This window comes from Gorilla gorilla, chromosome X, assembly GCF_029281585.2.
Source record: "Gorilla gorilla gorilla isolate KB3781 chromosome X, NHGRI_mGorGor1-v2.1_pri, whole genome shotgun sequence".
NCBI lineage: Eukaryota > Metazoa > Chordata > Mammalia > Primates > Hominidae > Gorilla > Gorilla gorilla.
In genome coordinates this window covers 60,331,171-60,356,236 of record NC_073247.2, presented here as the reverse complement: position 1 = coordinate 60,356,236, position 25,066 = coordinate 60,331,171, and positions in this window count along the sequence as shown.

Sequence of the window (25,066 nt, the reverse complement as noted above, 5' to 3'; positions counted from 1 at the left end):
AACAGCTTGGAGAGGTCATGACCAGTCAGTGAACTGAAGGCCAAATTGGAGACAGCACCACAGGTTAGGAACTACATGAAAACTGGAAAGCGGTCAGGAGTGAAGTGAGGAAGCTTGGTGGCTGGGTAGGTTGCATGGCTTAAAAACATAAGGTCACAGCAGCTATTTGTCCTATGGCTATAAATACCCAAATATACACAGCAGTGACTCACGCAGTGATTTCTTCCATCCTCTCACCAGTTTCCTGAACCCCAGGCCCTTATATTGAACTGACTACTGGACATACACAGACATTTCTTAAGCAAACACTATGTCTCAGGCACTGTCTAAGCACATTATGTGTATTATCTCATTTAACCTCCATCATAACAAACTCTCCAGGAGGCAGAAACTAGGATTGTCTCTGTTTGAGGGCAAGGAAACTGAAGCACAGAGGGGTGGAAACTTGTTTGGGGTCAACACAGCAAATGAGTGGTGTTACCAGACTTTGAACGCCAGAGCCTTCACACTTTTAAATTATATTTTTTTAAGTATTATTCTGTAAAACTGGCTTTTTTCCGTTTTGCTTCACAGTTCTATAAATTTTAACACATGTATAGATTCATGTAACTACCACCACAATCAGGATACAGAACAGTTCATCACGCCCAATAAACTCCCTCTGCTCTCCCTTTAAGAGTCATCACCCCACCCCCACTATGGAGAATGTTGCTATTTCTTTTATTCTTCTACAGCCTATAATACCAATGCCAGTTCAGTTTTCAAATATTTCGCAGTGCTAATCCGTTCTTTCTCGCGTGACTACCTCAGTTGGGTCCGTTGGGAAGACCGCTTAGCTCAGTTCTCAGTTCTGACAGCCTTCGTTATGGTAGTTAGGTTCAGAAAACGGACGCAGAGGTCAAGGGTAAACCTTAGATGTCATAACAGCTCTTTGGGGCCACATTCCTGAGCTCCTTACTTTCCGTTATCCTTCCAGTACTTTCCAGTACCCTGCAGGCTCTCATTGTTGGAGGTTGTCTGGGGCACGTGGGAGGAGATGCGTCGCGTGGGCGGGGAAGGAGCAGGGGGCGGGGAGACAGAGAAAAAAAAAAGCAATGGGTTTTGGCCCCTCCCCCTTAAAGCTGTAGCTTCATTGAACAGAAAAGTAAGGTTCTCCCTTTTCATTCACTTTTGGCTTCTGCAGTTTCCCATCCCCGGCTACTCTTTCCCACTGCCACCACCTCAACTGTGGGACCGCCTGCTGACTGGGGTGACAGACCACAGGGGAAAAAATAAAAACAGCACCAGTGTATTTCCTCCACTCTCTTTGAGCATTTTGGATCTCCCCTTTCCACCCCTCCAACCAGAAGTAGAGGGTTTCTACTGGATCTCTGTCTGTACCAGAGTGCTCACTTCTGAGTTTCAGATTGTCTTGAGTTCCTGCTGGGGGATGCTGCAGGAACAAAAATAGTAAACTCACTACCAGTTTGGTGAAACTTTTAATTCTAGCCTTCTCTGGTCTGTCTGCTAATATTTGCTTTTCAGAGTTCTCAAATAGTTTGGCATGCATTCTGTACAAGCTTTGTACTCAAGTTCAGTAGGCAATAAAGGGAGGTGTGTGTTTATTCCATCATGTACAGAATAAAAATCAGCCCTCACTTTTAAACCCCATGCCATTGTGCCTCTCCACATGAATGTCCATAGACACTATGAACTCATCATGTGCCAATTGTATTCACCATCTACTCACCAGCCTTATCTCTTCCAATGTTCCATATCTCAACCAGTCCCACCATCATCATTTACCCAGTTGTCCAAGCTGGAATCCTGGGCATTGTCAAGAACTCCTCTCTCTGTCTAATGTCTACATCCAATCATACATCCAGTCCTAGCTTCCCTCTCCTTATTTCCACTACTTTAAATTATTCACGCCTTCATTCTTTCTTGCCTGGATTATTGCTTGTTGTCAGTTAATTGGTGTGACTAGGTAATTGTTTTTCTTTTGTCGACATCCTACTTTTTAAACATTGTATTGGCTATATACAGAAAACTGAACACATATAAGCTCAACACATTATCAATAAATTATCACAAACTGAGCCCACCCATGGTCAAGAAACAGAACATTTGAAGCACTCAAAAGCCCCTCTTAGTCTGCCTTTTTTTTTTTTTTTTCAGACAGAGTCTCTGTCTGTTGCTCAGGCTGGAAGGCCGTGGTGCAATCACAGCTCACTGCAGCCTCGACCTCCAAGGCTCATGTGAGGTGGGCTCCTTCCACCTCAGCATCCCAAGTAACTGGAACCACAGGCATGTGCCACCACACCAGGCTAATATTTGTATTTTTTGTAGAGATGGGGCTTCACTATGTTGACCAGGCTGGATTCTGCCTTTTACAACACTTCATAACTAAATAGAATCACACCGTATGATTTTTTGTGCGTTTAGTTTCCTTTGCTCAACATTATGCTTGTGAGAGTCAACCGTGTTGCTGCTTGTTGTTTTATTCTCATATTGTATAATATTCCATTATATATCGTCCATTGTATAGTTGATGGACATTTATTTGGGTTGTTTCCAGTTTGATCCTATTAGGAATAGTGCTGCTATGAATGCACCTATACATGTCTTTTGCTAGCCACAAGCACTCATTTTATTGGATACATACCTACAGGTGACATTCCTGATATGACTATATTCAACTTTAATAGATCGTGACAAACCCTGTCACAGTGGTTGTACAAATTTACTCTTCCATCAGTGGTATGGGAGACTTTCTGTTGCTCTATAGCTGGATAATATTTTAGGAGACTAATATATTTATTTATTTTTTTCTTCCTGTGCATTCCTCCTTTTCTTTCCTTCCATCAAGCAGATAGCTGGTTCAGGCCCTCTTGGCTACCAGGAGGTTTGTAGCACGGCAGAAAACAGGGCAGAAAAGTGACTTTTCATACAGCACTAAAAAAAAAATAGTGATGGGGTTTCACCATGTCACTCAGGCTGGTCTGGAACTCCTGGCCGCCCACCTGCCTCGGCCTCCTGAAGTGCTGGGATTACAGGGGTAAGCCACCAGGCCTGGCGCCCCTATAGCACTTTCTAATTTTGGTTCACAACAGCCTTGAGCCTCAGAGTAGGGAAAGTTTGCCAGTAAAGAAACAAAACAAAAACCATCTTGGAGGAGACATGAAGGGAAAACGACTTTTTTCCACATCAAAAAAATTGATTTCCCTGATACAATGGGAGAAGAGAAAGTTCCAGAGCAGGAGAGCCCGGGCTGGCTTCTGGGCAGTGTGCATGGGAAGGCAGCAAGACCCCAGAGAGGAATGGTGAGGTGGGGAATCTAGGAGGGTGGGATGTTAAGCAGAGGATTTTTGCAGAATCATCAGAGTGCTGTTGGGCCTGAAGGGTCCTGCACAGGGGCCAGTAGATACCTCAGCATTAGCCGCTGTGAGTAGACCACTTGATGACCAGAGAGGGCCATACCCCTATGTCCTGGTACATACAAAAATCAGAACTCAGGCGCAACTGTGAGTGAAGAGTCCCAAGAATAATTGAGGTTGAGTTTCCCTCCAGACTGTGGGTCCTGGGAGCTCAAAGTGGAATTCACTATGATTTGTAAAAAGATGTGCTGCTTCTTACCTGAGTGGTGGACTAATATGTGTACCTGCTACATGAGCCTGGCTTTTCCCCAAGGCTAGTGCTAGTACATATAGTATCTTCGTGAAAGTTGTGTTTTTGTTGTTCTTGTTGTTGTTTCTGAAAGGCACTGCCTCTGGGCTGACCAATCAGGAAAAGGCTCACTTTCCTCTGAGTTGGCAGTGTTGTGCCAGGGTGCTTGGCTTGATAGATAGAATTATTGGGCTGCATTGCAGCCCACATCCACGTCCATTGTACCGCACACAACTTGCACAAATACACGTAGCAATCTTGAGTGGCTGGCTCCTGTTCTTGCTCTGAAGCACACATCAGGACATGGCACTCCACTGCTTAAAACGCCTCAGTGGCTCCCCATTGCCTAGGTCTGCACTGACAAATAGTCTAGTCCCTAGATTCATGTGGCCCTTGAGTTACATGTGGCCCTTGAGCATTTGAAATGTGGCTAGTTCAGATTAAGATGTGCTGTCGCTGTAAAACTACATGCCAGATTTCAATGACTTAGTATTCAAAAAAGAGTGCAAAATGTCATTAATCAGTATTCATTTTGATTACATGTTAAAATGATAATATATTGATATAGTGGGTTAAATGAATTATAATATTAAAGTTGATTTTACCCATTTCTTTTTTCATGTGGCGGCTAGAATATTTAAAATTGCATATGTGGATCACATTATATTCTTAACGGACAATGCTGATCTAGGTGAAGTTCAAACTCCTGACTTTCACAGGAAAGCACATTGTATGCTGGTCTTTCCTTCTTTGATAGCCTTATCTCCCCTCCAGTTTCCTCTTTTTCCCTCTCGCTTTGAAACATGTATATGCACACTAACTCATCTGGTCTTGCAGCCACTCAAAAATCTTATAATTCCCTTTCATGATGTTTGCTTTTGCACAATCTTTTTCATTTTCCTCTAATGCACTTGTCTCCATTGGGTTTTGGGTTCCTCATGTGTCAAACTAAGAGAGAGCAACAGATCTGAAACATTCTTTCCACCCCAGTGGTTTTATAATTTGGTCTTACAGAAGTATACAGTTGCCTGGATAATCCAATGGTCATTTGCATTTGCATTCTCATTCAATGGGAGGAAATAAGGATAGATACTATGCACTGGTGGCCTACTGTGTGTTAGCCTCTGTTCCCATGGCTTTCCATACCACTTAATCTCATTAGCATTCCTATGGGATGGGTACTATCATTAACCCTGTTTTACAGATGAGAAAACCTAGGATCAGAGAGGTTCCCTGATTTGCCAAGGTTAGTAGAGACTTCAGAGCTCATACTCTTATCACATATACCGTGTTTGAGAAGCTGGGAGTTGATAGCACTTTCCATTCACACCAGGCATGGGGCTCCCGCCTGTAATTCCAGCACTTTGGGAGGCCAAGACAGGAGGATCCTGTGAGCCCAGGAGTTCAGGACCAGCCTGGGCAACATGGAGAAACCACATCTCTACAAAAAATACAAAAATTTGCCAGGCGTAGTGGCACATGCCTGTAATCTGAGCTTCTCTGGAGGCAGAGGTGGGAGGATCAACTGAGCCAGGGAACTGAAGACTACACTGAGCTGCTATCATGCTACTGCACTCCAGGCTGGGTGACAGAGCGAGATCCTGTCTCAAAAAGAAAAAAAAAAAGAAAAGAAAAAATTCACACAGTGAAAGGATAACTCAGGAAAAGATGGTGAGCTACCCAGACCTTTGTTCTGTCCTTATTCTTTCAACATCCCACTATCTGGTCTCCCTTAGACACTAGCCAACAGGTGTCTCTCTGGCTGTCACTGTCTGACCTTCCTTCCATGTTTCTAGTCCTGTAAAAGCTCAATCTAGAGGCTCAGCCTGCATTCCAGGTGGATGCTTTTGGATGCTTTCTCCCCATTCTTGCTCAGCTGTCCCAAGAATCCAAAGGATCTGGCAAGAAGGGGAGTGTCAGTGTGCCTCAGACCCCTCTCTTCAGGTTTCAGGATTTCCCTGTGTTCTCTGGAGTTAGATTTCTCAACAGGAAGAAATACATTCACCTGATAATCCCACCAAGTCTTAGGTAAACATGGGAGAAATATGCACATACAAGAGCAAAAGTGCTTCCATGCTAATAAGGCCTCTCCTCAACACATGCTCACACGCTCTCACACACACTCATATGTTCTAAAAAACATTCTAAAACCAACATAATGGCAACATTAAACAGGAGTTGTGGGGAAAATCATCTTGGGTGATATAATAGAAAGGCTGTGGAACCCGTCAAACATGGGCTCCACTCCTGGTTTTGCCACACACTAGCTCTGCGACCTTGAGCAAGATGACTGGTCTGTCTGAGCCATTTTCCAGGGAACCCATATGGCCCTCTTCTAAACTGTGAAGTTCCCATCATCCCTTCAATCCCCAACCATGTCTCCAATCATGTAGCCCCTCCTGTTTTGGATTCTTCCCCAAACCCAGGTCTTCATTTAGCACTTTTTTTTTTGAGACAGTCTTGCTCTGTCACCAAGGCTGGAGCACAGTGGCACGATCTCAGCTCACTGCAACCTCCACCTCCCGGGTTCAAGTGATTCTCCTACCTCAGCCTCCTGAGTAGCTGGCACTAGAAGCGAGTGCCACCACGCCCGGCTAATTTTTTGTATTTTTAGTAGAGATGGGGTTTCACTGTGTTAGACAGGATGGTCTTGATCTCCTGACCTCATGAGCCGCCTGCCTTGGCCTCCCAAATTGCTGGGATTACAGGCATGAGCCACCATGTCCGGCCTCATTCAGCTTCTTTTTTCTCCTTCAAAGAGCCTCAGGCTTCACCTTTCCCAAGACTGACTGAAGTGTGGGATCCAGGCCTGAAGGTCCCCCCTTCCTTGCTGTCCTCAAAGACAAGCGGCCTAGCACATGGGGAATTCTGACAAATCCAGTACTTTCCATTCAAGGATTTTGCTGTCAGCCCCTTCAGGAAAACACAGAAGGATTCACAAAAATCAATAACACTGGAATTTTGACAAAATTTCCAGAATAATAGAAAGTCTCAACATCACATCGTACACCTTAAATATATTCAATAAAAATAGGCACAGATAATGGATGTTTGGATGCAAACAAAAGGGGAAAATAGACACATGTTTTTTTTAAAAGAAAGCAAGAAAGCTGCCTGAGTCTCTGTCCCTATTGTTTTGTCCATGCTGCTCTTGCTAGATGCTATCTTGAAGTTCCAGGGGTCTTCTGTTCAATTCTATTTCTCAAAATAGATCTCATGAATTCTCTCATTTGTCACTGACTAGCTGCGTAATCTGGGGCAAGTCACTTAACCCAAATCTCAGTGGACGTAATATCTCTTACTGCTTATTTCCACTCACGCTTTCTTCTTTTCTCGAAAACAATATTTCTCTATTTCATTGTTCCCCTCATCTGGAACACTCACCCCAACTCCTATTCCCAGTCTTTGCACTTCTAGCAACTTTGTCTTTAGGTCTCAATTTAAATATCCTCTCCCCAAAGAGGCCTTCTCTGCATGCCAAGTCTAAAGTATACCCTCTACCCTGTTACTTTCTCTCTGTGTTTTCTTCCTGGCAATTACCACAATCAAATGGCATCAAAGGTTTTTGTTTGTTTGTTTATTTTTTGTTGTTGTTTTTTAAAGTAACTGGGCCAGGCACATTGGCTCACTCATGTAAACCCTGCACATTGAGAGGCCAAGGTGGGAGATTGCTTAAGGCCAGCAGTTCAACACCAGCCTGGGCAACATAGGGTGATGCTGTCTCTACAAAAATTTGTTTTAAAAATTAGCCAGGCATGGTGGTACACAGCTGTGGTCCCAGCTATTCAGGAGGCTGAGGTGGGAGGATCACTTGAGCCTAGGAGGTCAAGGCTGCAGTGAGCCATGATCCTGCCACTGCATTCTAGTGTGGGAGACAGAGTGAGTCCTGTCTCAAAATAATAATAATAATAATTGGTGGTGGGGAGTAGAATTTATTGAAGATGGAGAGACTGAAGGAAGGGTCATACTTTCTCCTCTCTCTCTTACTGTTTCTCTCCTGAGCTATATGCTCTGGCCGCCCCAAGCTCCAAATTCTTCTCTCTCTCTCTCATCAGAATTGCCCCTGACCCCCGCCTTTAGTTTTACAGCCTCTGGAGAGTCTTTTTCTTTTCTCTAGATAATTATGCTAAAACGAACACAGCCTCATTTGCTTCTTTCCCCTGTCCCATTTTCCCTACCCCCACCAGAGGCAAATATTATTATGCATTTGGGATGTAACGATTTGATTCAAGATTGTGGGCTTCCTGAGGAAAAGGACTCAACTCTTTCACCCTCCACATCCCACAGCCCAAGCACAGGGCTCAGTCAGTATTTGACGAATGATTGGAAGAGTGGACTTTCTGTTTTCCCTTGCATACTCTTAGTTGGTTCCCCTCTCACAGGGGCAGGGGAAGGTGGGCTCATTCCTGCGAGGGACACAAGAGCAGTGCCTGCCCATGAGGTACTTATGATTAATTGAGGAGAGAAGAGAAATGCACAAGGCAGTGTATTCTAAGGGCCACATGTAGGGACCAAGTACTGTTGGAGTTCAGAGGAAAGACTGGGATAGGCCCATGAGGCCTCAGAGCTGAGGTGGGATCTAAGTTGGGTGTTAAAGGAAGGGAAGATCTTAATTCATCATCAGGTAAATAAGGAGAGTATTAGAGGACAAAAGCAACTCAAGCAAATATGCGGAAGAAGGAATAGAAATACTTCCTTGGACACAATGGTGTCTGGTAGGTTTCTCTCTGATATATCATCATCTACAACTAACTGCTGATCTATGCCTGGGGTCCCCAAGGCAGCCTGTTATTCAAAAGTAGCTCCTCTAATCACCACTTGGGGATTCTACAGGCTAGCTCACAGGTCACTAGTTTCATAAGTAGCCCTAAATTGTATTCTGGATCTGTTGTATGAGTCCAGTGGATGTGTACTGAGGTATATGATGGGCTGCTGCACAGGCAGTGCCTATCCAGGAGTGTTTGTAGCAGTATGACTTGATATTTTATTTAACAAACAATTATATATTTATCTATAGTATAAAAATACAAACACATGGCATTTACTAGTGCTAGGCATTGTTCTAAGTACTGTATTATATTAACTCATTAACAAATATCAATCTTGGCCAAGCATAGTGGCTCACGCCTGTAATCCCAGTACTTTCAGAGGCTGAGGTGGGAGGATCACTTGAGGCCAGGAGTTTGAGACCAGCCTGGGCAACATAGTGAGCCCTCTTCTCCGCAGAAAATACAAAAATTAGACAGGTGTGGTGGCGCACACCTGTATGTCCAGCTACTTGGGAGGCTGAGGTGGTTGGATCACTTGAGGCCAAGACTTTCAGACCAACCTGGGTAATATTGTGAGACTTCATCTCTACAACAAATAAAACAAATTAGCCAGGCATGGTGGCGGCTTCCTGTGGTCCCAGTTACTCAGGAAGCTGAAGTGGGAGGATTGCTTGAGCCCAGGTGTTCCAGGCTACAGTGAGCTGTGGTCACGCCATTGTACTCCAGCCTGGATGACAAAGCAAGACCTTGCCTCAAAAAAAAGAATAAAAATTAAAAAAATAAATCAGGCTGCTCCAAGAGCAGTGGTGTTTACAGCTAATGACCACAACCAGTGACAGATTTCTTTGTTGCTTCTTTACTCCCACTGCTTCACTTTACTAGCCAAAAAAAAAAAAAAAAAAAAATTGAACCTTGTATTGGGCCATGAGGTAGTTGCTATTATTATCCTCATTTTAGAGATGGGTAAACTGAGGCATGGGGGGTTAAGTTACTTACTCGTGGTCACACAGGTAGCAAGCGGTAGAGCTGAGATTCAGTCAATTCTTAACTGTTATACCATAGTGCCTGTCTCTACAAATACCTTTGATGAATGGTTGTATTAAGGTCTTTAAATCCTGTTAAAGGAATCTTGAGACTATTCCTTTTCTTTTCTGTCTTCCTTCTTCTTCTTTTTTCATCAACTTACTGACCAGTGTTTGTTTCTTTAAATAAACTTCTTGTTTTGAAATAATTTTAGATTTACATAGAAGTTGCAAAGACAGTACTGAGTATTCACGTATACCCATCACCCAGTTTCTGCTTTCTTAACCTGTTACATAACCATGGTCCTTTCGTCAAAATTTAGAGATAAGCATTGGTGGATTACTTTAACTAACTACAGACTTTATTCATATTTTACTTGTTTTGTCACTAATGTCCTTTTTCTGCTCGAGAATTCAATCCAGGATACCACATTTCATTTAGTCACTGTGTCTTCTTACTCTCCTCTGGTCTGTTAGTTTGTCAGTGTTTCCTTGGTACTCACAACCTTCACAGTTTTTAAACATATTGGCCAGGTATTTTGGGGAACGTCCCTCAATTTTGGTTTGTCCGATGTTTTCCTCATAATTAGACCAGTGTTATGGGTTTGAGGGCAGAATACCACAGAGGTGAAATGCCCTTCTCATCAAATCGTGTCAGTGGGTACATAATATCCACATGACTTATCACTGGTAAGTTAACCTGGATCACCTGGCCAAGGTAGTGTTTGTAGGGTTTCTCCACCATAAAGTTACTATGTTTCCATTTCTATATATATTTCTACTTTATGGATGCATTAGTTTGAAGTGAGTTATTAAGTCCAGCCCACACTCAAGCAGAAGGGTATCAAGCTCCACCTCTTGGAGGAAGGGATTATCTACATATATTATTTGGAATCATTCTATAAGGAAAATTTGCCCTTTCTCCCCCATTTATTTATTTGTTCAAGCATTTATTTATATCATCATGGACTCATGTATTTCATACTTTGGGTTATAATCCAATACTATGTTATTTCTTCCTTTTTGTCCTTTCTGCACTTTTGAAAGGTTATCGACTTGCAAATCCACAATTCCTTATTTGTGGGTTTGTTTAAAGCAGAAACTATCTGAATTACCTTCTGGTAGACAGTTTGGGGAGGATGTGCATGCATGCACCCACTTTACAGATAAGGAAGTTGAAATTGGTAATGTTAAATGAGTCAAGCATGCTTATACAGGATGTGATGGAATCTTATACAGGAATCATCTCTCCAAAATTCTCAATAAGTAGACTTCCATCGTCCTCCTTCACACCTCTGGTGACATGAAGCTGATTAGCTCACAAGGCAGCTTTTTTGCTGTAGGGTCTGCTCAATTCCTAGTGGAACTGCGGGCATCCAGGTAGTAGGATTGGGAGAGGGAAAGGGAGATGGTGGCCTTGGGGGAGCAGACTGTGATGGAGCAGCTGACAAGAAAAGGGATTTGACTAAAGAGGAAGCAGCAACTGAATCTAGAGAGGTACAACTGAAAACTGGTGTGTTTCCCAGGATTTCAGGGAAGCAGTTCTCTGCCAGGCTGACAAAATGCATGCAGAGAGAGGACCTGTAGTGACCACCCCCCACCACAGCCCACGCCCATCTAGCTGTCCACTGTTCCCCTCAGCAGACAACTTTCAGTTATTTTATTACTCTGTTGGCCCACCCCCTCTATATCCATTCTTAGATATAAAATATATTCACCAATGTAACAAATATTTCTTAAGCACCCACTATATATGCTGTTGCCATGGGTGAGTTGGAAGGACAGTGTGTGTGTGTGTGTGTGTGTGTGTGTGTTTAGGAAGTGTGTAGGAGGTGACAAAAGACTTTCTGTTGCTCATATACACTTGGAATAAATTAATTTAAGTATTTCCCCATCGTTTTATACTTGATTTTTAAATTAAGTATAGCTTTATTGAGACATAATTCACACAGCATACAATTTGCTCATTAAAAGTGTACAGTTCAGTGGTTTTGGTGTATTCACATATGTGCATAATAATTGCCACAGTCAATTTTAGAACATTTTCATTACCTCAAAAAGAAACCATTTAGCTATCATTTCCCTACCCATCCACCCCCTTCCCCAAGCCCTAAGTAATCTCTAATCTACTCTCTGTCTCTATACATTTCCCTATTCTAGGCTTTCATATGAATAGAATCATATAGTGTGTGGTCTTTTGTGACTGGCTTTTTTCACTTAGTATGTGTTCAAGGTTCATCCATTTGAGAGCGTATGTATCAGTGCTTTATTCCTTTGATAGCTGGATAATATTCCATTGTATGGGTATATCACATTTTGTTTATCCATTCTTCTGTTGATGAACGTTTGGTCCATTTCCACGTTTTCACTATTGTGACTAATGCTGCTATATATATTCATGAACAAATGTCTGCACGGGCTCATGTTTTCAATATTCTTGGGTATATATCTAGGAGTAGAATTGCTGAGTCATACAGTAACCGTATATTTAATTTTGGGGGAACCACCAGACTGTTTTCTAAAGAAGCTGGACCATTTTGTGTTTCCATCAACAGGTTATGAGGGCTTCCATTTCTCCACATCTTCACCGATACTTGTTATCTGCCTTGATTCTAGCCATCCCAGGCGGTATGCAGTGGTACATCTTTGTGATTTTGATTTGCAGCATCCTTGATGACTCATGATGTCTGAGCATGTTTTCATGTGCTTATTCACCATTCTTGCATCTCATTTGGAGAACTGTCCATTCAAATTCTTTGCCTGTTTTTGAATTGCGTTATTTGTTATTTTATTATTGAGTTGTAAGAGCCCCTTGTGTATTCTAGGGACAAGTCCCTTATTCTTTTTTCCATCACTTGGCTGAGATCCATGTCTGGTGGTAAACCTTACAAAACCTACCTTGCTTTCAAGATGATAGTGTAGAGAGGAAACAGCCTCAAACACAGAGAGCAGGAGATGTGGAGAAAGGATTTTTAAGAAGTCTGGCAGCCCATTAAGGGGTTCCCAGGCCAAGGGGAGGCTATATCTAACTAGCTGGCTAGCAATGCTACTGTACGTAGTTAAAAATCATTTGACCTGCTGGGCGCGGTCGCTCATGCCTGTAATCCCAGCACTTTGGGAGGCTGAGGCGGGCAGATCACGAGGTCAGGAAATCGAGACCATCCTGACCAACATGGTGAAACCCTGTCTCTACTAAAAACACAGAAATTAGCTGGGCGTGGTGGCGCGTGCCTGTAGTCCCAGCTACTCAAGAGGCTGAGGCAGGAGAATCACTTGAACCAGGCAGTCAGAGATTGCAGTGAGCGTAGATCACGCCACTGCACTCCAGCCTGATGACAGAGCAAGACTCCATCTAAAAAAAAAAAAAAATCATTTAGCCATGTCCAGACTTTATTAAGTGGTGCTCTGTATGAGGAAAACCTCACTCTTAGTAGTGCTCAGTAGTCTCAGCTCCTCATCTTGGAACAATCGTGCCAATGCCCTCCCTCCTCCACCCTTCAGATTTATCTTCTCCTAGACTAATTTTCCATGCCAACTTCCGTGTGGGTAGAAGAGTGTGTAAGCCAAGGGAGAGGACAAACACTCTGCTAAACCAGTGTTCGATTTGAGGGTTTCGAGGAGGGCCCCAGAACTCCATTCATTCTCTCACCCCTCACTCCTACCCCCATCCCAATCCTCAGCTCAGGCCAAGCTGTCAGTGGTATTACGGGTCCCACAGCAAAGACTTATCTGCCTGCGGGCTGGATACTGGCAAGGGCCAGGAAGAGGCAGCTAGGGGGCCTTATGGGGGAGGGAGAGCTAAGTCGAGCAACTCCTCAGGGTTCACCACTTCAACCAAAGCTATTTGGGTGCTGCAGGTCACCTGCACCACCTGCCTCTTTGTCTGTTTCAGTGCCCATTTCCTGCTGAGGAGAGCTGGAACCCTGGAGGATGGACCCCTGGTGCTTCAGGGAGGGTCTGGCACTGACAGGGGTTAATCTTCTCATTCTTGTGGGTCTCATTAGCCCCAGCCATAACCTCACTTCCTCCACACTTTTCTCCAGAAGGATCTGGGTTTCTGAGTTTCCCTCCTTATGGTCCAAACGCAAATTCAGGCAGGCCAGGGTCTCAAAATGGGCTAAAGTGTAACCTAGTCGATGGCTTGTGGTGGGAATGGGACTGCGGTTGTTTGTTTGGCCCAGAAAGGACCAGTGCAGCAAAGTGTGGCCTCTGGGCAGTCTGTATGCTTCCACCCTGCAGGTGGGGACATTACATACTGCCACATCCTGGGATTAAACTCTGCACATATGGGCAAGAGCTGAGGATGCATTTAGCATCCCAGAGAACAGACACTTCAGCCAGACCACCTGGGTTCACATAGCAACTCCATCACTTACTAGCTGTTCGACTGTAGGAAGGTTACTTCAACTCTCTGTCTCAACTTTGATTTCCAAGGAGTAAAAATCTCTCACTCCACTTCTGACTTGTTGAATAAAAATCTAGTGATTCCCAAAGCAGAAGAAATATTATTTGAGGAGGAAGAGATCAAGAGCAAAGGAGAGTGGCCCCATCCCTATATTCCCAAACATTTCTGAGCCCTTACCATTCTCATAGGGAAGTAGGAATCTGCCTTTGACTAGTGTAGAAATGGGTTCCCTGTAAATGGGGACAATATTTCCCAATTCATAAGACTATTGAGAAGGTTAAAATGTGTTAATATATATAAAGTGGTACGTGTCAACTGGTATTCTCATTGTCGATGGAAAGGAGGACAAAGGTCTTGGCATTCGAAGGCTTGGTCCTGGCAATGGTTGAGTCCCATACAGCCGACAGGCATTGAGCATCTGGTGTGTGGATACTTCATACACTAGCAGGGAATCCTCTCAACATCTTGGTGAGGTCTGCATCATCGCCCCATTTTGCAGATCTACCTCTTAGCAAAGCAGGCAAAAAGGTAGGGCAGCGGTAAGTGGGGAGTGTTGGAAGGAAAAGCTCAGCCTCCTGGCTTCCCTGCTAGTGCCCTTTCCACTTCACAGTCTGCCACAGAGGGCTGAGGGAAGAACAATACTTGGGCAGGAGGGCATCCAAGGTATCCATTTTCACCTTTCTATGGAGTCAAAGTACAACATCGAGGAGGGAAGCACTGGCAGCAGGGAAGGGCTTCCTGGTTAGATGCACAGCTGTGTTTTGGCTCCTGGTTCTAAAGGGTTGTGAATTTCCTCTGAAGTTGGAGTGTATTTCCTTCCCATAGACAGAACCCAGGAAACGAAGCTACTCTCTTGTTAGCTAACCTGAGTCCTCTGCAGGAAGAAACTAGAACCTTGTTAATCACCTACTCCAGCTCCCTTGTCCCTAGTGCCCCTTGCAGGCAAACCTGCACAAACTTATGGCCCTTTATACGATGAGAACTTTGATTTCCAAGGAGTAAAAATCTCTCACCGCACTCCAGACTTGTTGTATAAAAAATTCTAGTGATCCTCAAAGCAGAAGAAATATTATTTGAGGAGAAAGAGATAAACAGCAAGGGGTAGTGGCCCCATCCCTACATTCCCAAACATTTCTGAGCCCTTACCACTGTCAGAGGGAAGTAGGAATCTGCCTTTGACTAGTACAGGAATGGGGCCCACAAAAGTTCAGAGATAGCTCAAATGGGGAATAGCGGAACTCAAGGCTACATGTATTGATCCCCAGCTTTTGGGTTTTCCCTCACAATTAGGACATTCCCTAGAGAGAGGAATAGACATGCCTCCTGAGATGACAAGCCAGACAAATTTCAATGTGCATTTCACCCTTCACTATCACACCCTAAACCAAAGTTAAATTAAGCCTATTTATGCCTAGTATTCCATTATTGGAACGCTAAGCATGGGGAGTTATTTATATCAATGTCATCGCCAAGGTCCGATTGCAAAAACTCAAAAAATTGTAACCTAAGGCATAAATGGGTTAAGACTATATATTAATATTATAGTGGGAGTAGTTAGTGGTGGTTGTGGTGTGGTTTGGATGACCAACTTTTTACAAAGCAAACTAGGACACAGTCACATCAGACAAAAGAAAACCATAATGATACAATATGTAATAAATAATTATACATGTGTTATAACCTTAATATAAAAATATTAAAATAGGTGTTTATTTAGAATTATACATTATTTATTATTTTCTTTTCTGTGTATCAATTCTGTTATTTAAATGAAACACTAGTAGGACTAGTTAACAGTGGCAATTAGTAGTAATTAATAGTAAGACTAATTAAACCAATAATATGGGGAACAAAAATATACCAATGTTTTTATAATGTTTCTGTCCGATACAGCTACTTAACTCTTTTTTTAGCTTCTTACTAGATATTTAAATTTTGTAGCCTATAATATTCTGTATTCTTCAGGTACTTAAATATAAGACTTATTAAAAAGGAAAATATAAATACAAGAGGACTAATTGAACAGATATTGCCTATATTTGATTTTTCAAAATAGTAATGACATGTTTCTTTTGGTCCATGATATAGTAGGATATATTTATTCTTTCTGGTTTTTTTCTGATAATAATTCAGAACTGCCTGTGACCATTAGGACATTAAAAAAAATTTTTTCTTTCATATAGTAGTAAAATTTCATACAATCAAATATAAAAGTCATTTTGACCTGCAGTTCTGCACTGATTTTTGGTGTTTGCCAGGCTGCATAGCCTTTCAACAACAACAACAAAAAAAATGTGAGCATTGAATACTTAGAATTTTACTTACTAGCAGCAGCAGGTTTTTAGATTTATAGAAATGTCCCACCACTTTCTGTCTACAGGATTGTTTTGGTAGGTCAGCTGTTTGTCAGTCGGGCCTGTTACATCTATAAATACATCATATACATGAGGCTATCCATGTTTTAATATGCTTACCATTTTTAAATGCTCTCGTGGTGTTATGATATATATTGGTTTTTGTCCACGGTTCCTGGCTCGTAACTCCCATAGCCCTTGTTACAGTCTTTTGTGAAAATGTTGGGTGTGTTAGGCTTCAGTAACAGGCCTCTGACTTCCTGTCCTCTTTTTACTCTAATGTTCCCCCACCTTTCTGACTGTGGGTCTTAAGACCTCCCATGAGAACGTCCCACCCTATACCTTGGGAGAAGAAATGCTAATGTCATGAAGTTTCCATAAAAACCCAACAGTGAGAGGTGACAGCGTGCTGGCAGTCCTCAGAGCCCTCGCTTGCCCTCGGCACCTCCTCTGCCTGGGCTCCCACTTTGGCAGCATTTGAGGAGCCCTTCAGCCCACCACTGCACTGTGGGAGCCCCTTTCTGGGCTGGCCAAGGCTGGAGCCCACTCCCTCAGCTTGCAGGGAGGTGTGGAGGGAGAGGCGAGAGTGGGAACCGGCGCTGCCTGCGGCACTTGCTGGCCAGCTGGAGTTCCGGGTGGGCGTGGGCTTGGCGGGCCCAGCCCTCGGAGCAGCCGGCCAGCCTGCTGGCCCCGGGCAATGAGGGACTTAGCACCCGGGCCAGCGGCTGCGGAGGGTGTACTGGGTCCCCCAGCAGTGCCGGCCCACCGGCGCTGTGCTCGATTTCTCGCAGGGCCTTAGCTGCCTTCCCGCACGGCAGGGCTTGGGACCTGCAGCCCGCCATGCCTGAGCCTCCCACCCACTCCGTGGGTTCCTGTGCAGCCCGAGCCTCCCCGACGAGCACTGCCCCCTGCTCCACGGCGCCCAGTCCCATTGACCACCCAAGGGCTGAGGAGTGCGCGCACGGCACTGGGACTGGCAGGCAGCTCCACCTGCAGCCCTGGTGCAGGATCCACTGGGTGAAGCCAGCTGGGCTCCTGAGTCTGGTGGGGCCTTGGAGGACCTTTATGTCTAGCTCAGGGATTGTAAATACACCAATCGGCACTCTGTATCCAGCTCAAGGTTTGTAAACACACCAATCAGCACCCTGTGTTTAGCTCAACGTTTGTGAGTGCACCAATTGACACTCTGTATCTAGCTGCTCTGGTGGGGCCTTGGAGAACCTTTATGTCTAGCTCAGGGATGGTAAACACACCAATCAACACCCTGTGTTTAGCTCAAGGTTTGTGAATACACCAGTCGGCACTCTGTATCTAGCTCAAGGTTTGTAAACACACCAATCAGCACCCTGTGTTTAGCTCAAGGTTTGTGAGTGCACCAATCGACACTCTGTATCTAGCTGCTCTGGTGGGGCCTTGGAGAACCTTTATGTCTAGCTCAGGGATTGTAAATACACCAGTCGGCACTCTGTATCTAGCTCAAGGTTTGTAAACATACCAATCAACACCCTGTGTTTAGCTCAAGGTTTGTGAATGCACCAATCGACACTCTGTATCTAGCTGCTCTGGTGGGGCCTTGGAGAACCTGTGTGTCCAAACTCTGTATCTAACTAATCTGATGGGGACTTGGAGAACCTTTGTATCTAGCTCAGAGATTGTAAACGCACCAATCAGCGCCCTGTCAAAACAGGCCACTCGGCTCTACCAATCAGCAGGATGTGGGTGGGGCCAGATAAGAGAATAAAAGCAGGCTGCTGGAGCCAGCAGTGGCAACCCGCTGGGGTCCCCTTCCACACTGTAGGGGTTTTGTTCTTTTGCTCTTTGCAGTAAATCTTGCTGCTGCTCACTCTTTGGGTCCACACTGCTTTTATGAGCTGTAACATTCACCGCGAAAGTCTGCAGCTTCACTCCTGAAGCCAGCGAGACCACGAGCCCACCGGGAAGAACGAACAACTCCAGACGCGCCGCCTTAAGAGCTGTAACACTCACCGTGAAGGTCTGCAGCTTCACTCCTGAGCCAGCGAGACCACAAATCCACCAGAAGGAAGAAACTCTGAACGCATCCGAACATCAGAAGGAACAAACTCCAGACATGCCACCTTAAGAGCTGTAACACTCACCGCGAGGGTCCGCGGCTTCATTCTTGAAGTCAGTGAGACCAAGAACCCACCAATTCCGGACACAAGAGGACGGTGTTCAGTGAGCTTCCAGAGGGCTGAACACATGGAGGTTCCTGGAGAGTGGCACGTCTAGGGAGGGGAGGGAAGCTCCTCACCCTTTCTTCCATAGCTCACCCTGTACTCTCTTCATCTGTATCCTTTGCAATATCTTTTATAATAAACCGGTAAATGTGTTTCCCTAAGTTTTATGAGCCACTCCAGCAAATTAATCAAATGAAAGAGGGGATCATGGGAACCCCAACTTGAAGCCGGTAGGTAGGCCAGAAGTTCCGGAGGCCCAGACTTGCAACTGGTGTGGGGAGGGCAGTCTTGGGGACTGATCCCCCAACCTGTAGGATCTGACACTATCTTCTTGGAGAATCAGAGGATACCAAGCTGGTGTCCACTGTTGGTGTGTGGGGAAACCTCCCCCTACATTTGGTCACAGAAGTTTTCTGTGTTGATGATTTTGGTGGTGGTGAGAGTAGAGGAAAAACACGGTTTGTGGAGAGTTTTTCCTTACGTAACTCCCAATAAATAGATGTTACCACAAGCTAAACTTCTCTTTCAAAGGGAAAATGGTCCCAAGGGGCAGAAGTAATTTGAACTTTTTGATTGCTATAGGAATCCAGTTGGATTCCAAATAAGTTACAGTTTTATTAGAGAAATTGATGAAGTCTTATTTCATGTTGTTGCCTTTTCCTGGTAACTTTTTTTGTTGTTGTTCTGAAGCAGTCTTACGATGTCTGCATGAATGAGTCATTTTTTGCCATGTGGTTTTTTGTTGAGATCTACTCATAACATGGAACAGCTCAGCTGTAATGAGTCCATTCTTTCCGAGGCTCCATATGACCTCTTCAATGGTCTTCAAACAGTTTTAGAGGAACAGCTGATAAATTTCTGTTTTATTGTCATCCTTTTCTCCATTTTTATTCTCAATGTATTTCCAAATTACAGAAGGACATTCTTCTCATACCGCACTTTGAAATTATGGTTTTATGGCAGGCTGACATTTTAACATTTTTTTTCCTATGGCTGGCAACTATGATAGATATTGTAGGCACCTGTTAAGGAGGCTATCTCCTCCCATTTCTATAAAGTAAAAAAAAACTCACTACATACTTCTGCATATTTTGAAGAAATTAAAAAGTCATCAAAAACTTTCATTATAAAACCTTTAATTTTATAGATAAGCAGAATGTATCTGTGTTTAGCAGGATTGTGTACAAGGTGTGCATGATATTTAGCAGGTAAGGTCTTTTCATTTATTTCAATAAAAAGTTTATAGACTGAATGGAATTCCACACAATTGACATTTATGCTGTCTGCTAAACATACAGATAAATGAGAAAAGTCTCATTTGTATTTTTTCATATTTTCTGTGGTTTTATTAATATTTTCATTGAAATCAAGAAGATAATATGAAACTTCATTTTTTTTTTTTGAGATAGGGTCTCACCCTGTCACCCAGGCTGGGGGTGCAGTGGAGCATTCTCGGCTCACTGCAGCTTCTACCTTCCAGGCTCAATTGATCCTTCCCCTTTCGCCTCTGTAGCTGGGACTACAGGCACGCGCCACCACACCTGGTTAATTTTTCTATTTTTTGTTGAGACAGTGTCTCACTATGTTGGGTACACTGGTCTCGAACTTGAACTCTCGGTCTCGAACTCCTGGGCTCAAGCAATTTTCCCACCTGTTATCTGCATTCTTACAAAACATGGTGTTATGGTTGAATTGTGTCCCCCAAAAGGTCATATGCTGAAACCTTAGCCCCAAGTATCTCAGAATGTGACAGTATTCGGAAATAGGGCCTTTAAAGAGGTGATTACGTTAAAATGTGGCTATTAGGGTGGGCCCTAATTTAATCTGTCCAGTGTCCTTATACAAAGAGGGAATTTCCACACACAGAGACACCAGGGATTCACAAGCACAAAGGAAAGACCTGTGAGGACACAGAAGGAAGGTTGCCATCTGCAAGCCAAGGAGAGAAGCCTCAGAAAAAACCAAACCTGCTGGCACCTTGATCTTGGATTGTCAGCTTCCAGAACTGTGAGAAAATACATTTCTGTTGTTTAAGCCACCTAGTCTGTGGTATTCTGTTATGGTAGCCCTAGCAAACTAATGCACATGGTCACAATATTCATGATGTGAAAGGTTAAACAACCTTGATACAAATTACAACAGTTGATCCACAGGCAAATACAAAGGCGAGCTTGTTAATGCTCACAATTTCAATGCACTTAAGTTGCATGCTAAAGTGGCATCAGTCACCGTGATGCAACAATGGATGATCATTATTGTGAGCTGCAAATCATGGTTGTCAATATCAGCAGTTGGGGAAAAAAAATGGCCACAGCAACTACAGAAGGCAGAGAATCTATGCCATATCCATTTCACATTACAAACTGCTGTTTTCACTCCCTATTTGGGCGGGGGGGCGGGTCACCATATGGGTTTTGTGCTTTTCCCCCAATCTTCTGTACCCATCACTGAAAATTGAGACTTTTCACATCCCAGGGAGGAGTTTCCTTGGGATTTGAGCCTTTCTGTGCTAAAAGTGGAACAGTCCAAGGCAAACCAAACACCTGGCCGTCTGCAGTGGTGCTCCTGGGATGCTGCAGACAATGTTCTATTTCTTGCCTGGGTGATGGTTACATAGTGTTTACTTTATAACAACTTTTAGTTGTACATTTATACTTTATGCAATTTTGTATATGTGTATTGTTTTTCAGAATATGGATACTTTTTAAACATTTTTAAAAAATCTTTTGTAGAAATGGGGTCTCACCATGTTGTCCAGGCTCAAGTAACTCCTGGGCTCAAGTGATCCTCCTGCCTCAGTCTCCCAAAGGGCTGGAATTACAGACATGAGCCACCACACCTGGCCAGAATACATATACTTTAGAAAAAGTTATGCCCACCTCTTCCTACCCCATATGTAATTCAGAATAAAATGATAACTGCACCATAAAATAGATGGAATAAAATTTAACCAACTTCTTATTTTCTCTTGTTTTATATATAATGTAAAGTTGATTTACATTTTTGTTTTACCCCGGCTTTGCTAATGCCCTAGGCATCTGACTATTTAGGCAACCCAGTACTGCCCTAGGTAAATGACACATTTGAGTTACCAGATGCAACATTGGCAGTCCTTCTGGTGCCAGGCCCATGTGTCCTCTTCTTTTTTATGACTCTTCCAGGTAGAGTTAGTGGTTCCTTGCCACTGAACTGTGACCTAGTGCTGAACACAATGAATTGGAATTAGATGTTTATTGTGTGTCTCCCAACATCAGACAACTTTTTGTGAGAAAAATTGTACCTTGTTCCTTTCTGCACCATCAGCACTTTGTGGTTGGGACTTGGTAAACATTTGTTGAATGAATGATGGGCTTTTATTGGGGCTGTCTATCAAAGTCATCACTCCCTCACGACCTCCTTCTTACAACTGCATTTTAAGCCTGGTTATGTTGGCTAAATCCTGAGAAAATAAATTTCTGTTGTTTAAGCCACCTAGTCTGTGGTATTCTGTTACGGTAGCCCAACAGAATGGGTCCAACTGACACCATTTGTTATCCTAGAATGTAGAGCTGGTACAAAATTCATTTCTTTAGGATGTATTTATTGACTGTCCACTGCATGCCCTGACCTATCCCTGGAGTACAAAGAGGCAAAATCTAAATTGAAAGCATAATCAAATGCTGAATTTCTGGCAGGGAAAATTGGTCTAGGCGAGTTATTTACTAAACTGTCTGCATTTGATTGTTCCTGAAAATTGTTGTTTGGCATCATCTTTTCTAGTTAAACATAGCTGAAATTTGAGAGTCTGGACAATGCCTGGGAACATTCGCATTCCAGAGGCATCTTACTGGGTCCTCTTACCGCCATAATTCTCTTTGCTGGTAATAATAATGGATGACCTTCCACAGAAAAGCCTGTTATACCATTGAAGGTAGAGGTTGAGGGAAAAGTACAAGCAAAAGCAGGGTGACACTAGAACTGTACAGAGGCTATTCTTGGGTCACCAGACCAGCTTAGGACTTGTATAGACAGGACATTTTTAAAAATCCTAGTTTTAAGTGGTGAGGATAGAGATAATTGCAAATGTCTAGAAACGAGTATGCTTTTATTTAGCTCTGGTTTATTTCTGCTACATAGACTGGCTCTTGGCCAAGCAGTGAGTCACGCCTGTAATCCCAGCACTTTGGGAGGCCAAGGCAGGAGGATTGCTCCAAGACCAGCCTGGGCAACACAGTGAAACCCTATCTCTACAAAAAATACAAAAATAGCCAGGTGTCGTGGTGCATGCCTGTAGTCCCAGCTACTTGAGAGGCTGAGGCAGGAGGATCAATTGAGCCTGGCAGGTCGAGGCTGCAGTGAGCTGTGATCACACCACTGCACTCCAACCTGGGCAACAGAGTGAGACCCTGTCTTTAAAAAGAGAAAAAATTTAGACGGGCTCCCACAGCCCTGAGTGTAGTGTCAAAGGCTCAAAGAATCCTGTATGATCTGGGTTTATTTTCAAAGAACAGAATCTTTTCTAGCTAATGTCAGCAGAAAGTAATTTATGGTATTTAACTGGCTTACAGAATCGTGGGTAGGGATGAAGAAAAAGGATCTAGGTAGAGCTTCCAGGAGTGCTTCCAAATCCATACCACAGAACTGAACTACCTTAGGTAGCTGCTACTCCTGCTATGATCAGGAAGCTGGAAAGCCACCATCAATAGCAGCTGATTCCCAGACTGCACAATCTTTGCTATGATCTGCACCAGTAAATGTTTGGCCTTGAGTATTGTTTCTCTCTGCTTAACTCACATCCAAATTCAAGTCTTGAGCTAGTTCTGATTAGTAGAACTTAAGTCACATCCAGAATCCCAGCTGCAAGGAATTGTGAGAAATAGAGTTTTCAGCTTTCCAGACTCTGAAATACAAGAAGGCATGCAATAAGGGGATTGGAAAGGGTATTGAGTGAGTCAGTCCATAGGATCTGTCACAGGCCCTGATAACTGAGATTGGTGAAGGATTATTGTGTCAGTCAACATACTTCCAATTGCAAGTAACAGAAAACTCAAACTGGTTTAAAGAAAATAGGAACTTGAATGGCTCATGTGACTGACAAGACCAGAGGCAGGGCTGACTTCAGACAAGGCTTGGTAAGTCAGTGTTTCCTTAGTGTTGGCCCCATTCTTAGGCAGGTTATCCCCTCGTGGTCCTAAAATAGTTGTTAGCAGATCCCAAGTACATGTTTCCTTCTTCATGGCCAGAAGAGAGAGTCTGTGTCCCACCCAGCATTTCCAATAAAAGTGCTAAAATTGGACCAGTTTATGTCATACGTCCACTCCTGAATCAATCACTGTGGCCAAGTGACTTTTAGTTGCTGAATGACTTGGGCCGGGGCTGAGATCATATTCCTGAACTTATCACTTTGGCCAGAAGGGGTGTTTGGAGGAAGCGAGAAGAATGGGTTCGTTATTTTAAATATTGTTCCTATATGTAATGCATAAATGCATTATTTTCTTTTCCTGTGGAATTTGCTCTTTATTTTGGGACCAGGGAAGGACCATACACAGCCCTCCAGCCCAGGGGGAGGGGGTACTGAGATGCGGGTGGAAGTCCCCACCTGAATCCTGCCCAGACCCTGATGGCCAGGTGGGGAATCCGTGTTTCCCGGGTAGGAAGTGGATATGCAAATCAGGTGGGCGCGGTTAGCAGATCCCCAAGGAGGCCTCAGGGGTCCTCACCACATGTCTGCACCCTCCCACCACTGTCTGGTGACCACGTTGAGGCAGTGGCACAGGGAAGCATAATAGTGGCTCAGCTCCTCCAGGGACTCATCTTTGCCAGGAGCCTCGGGTTTGATGGGGTAGGTGTCGACCAGCGCCCCCAGGCAGACCAGCAGAGCCAGAAGTGCTATGGCCACAGCAGGCCATGGCCTGCACGCCGACACCATAGGGATAGCTAGTGAAGCAGATGAGCAGGAGGTGGAAGGCGAGGGAACCCCCAAGGGCTGGACTGCCACAGGTCAACCTGACACCTCCTCTGCATAAATACATTCTTATAAAATGTAATAGTTCCTGCGAAGTTGCCCTTCAGAGTGGCTCAAATGTACATACTCCCCATCAGTGTGTGAGAGTATCCTTTACCCTCGCCAATACTTGATATTAGCAAACGTATTGAAAATCTAGTTATTTTGATTTGACTTTCACTGATTAGTACTGAGATTCAACAACTTTTCATATTCCTTGTGATCATTTTTATTTTCTATTTTATGAATTTTCTATTCATATCTTTTATTTTTCGATTAGGATGTGTACAGGCTAAAGTAACTCCATCTTGGATGCCAATCTGCCATGCTGACTTTTGATTAGCCCCAGTTCCAGGAATGCCTCTGAGATTTCCAGTTTATCTATTATTCCTTGTGTATGAAAGAGCACATCCTTACCAAAAATCCTGCCTTTAGACCAAATCAAGCTTGATAAATTCATACTTACTGTCAATCCTGCCCTTAGACCAAACTCCAACCCATTCCCTCTGAAGCACATGTACCCTTCCCTACGGTATATAATCCCTGGGTCTGGGGAGTAATGGCACAAAGATCTACCTGTCTTCTGCCCACCCAAGACCACGCTTCTGTCGCTATATTCCCCAATAAAATCACCCTGTGATGACGAGCTGGACTTGTCTGCCTCCTTTGGTTTCTCAGCTCCTTCTGCAT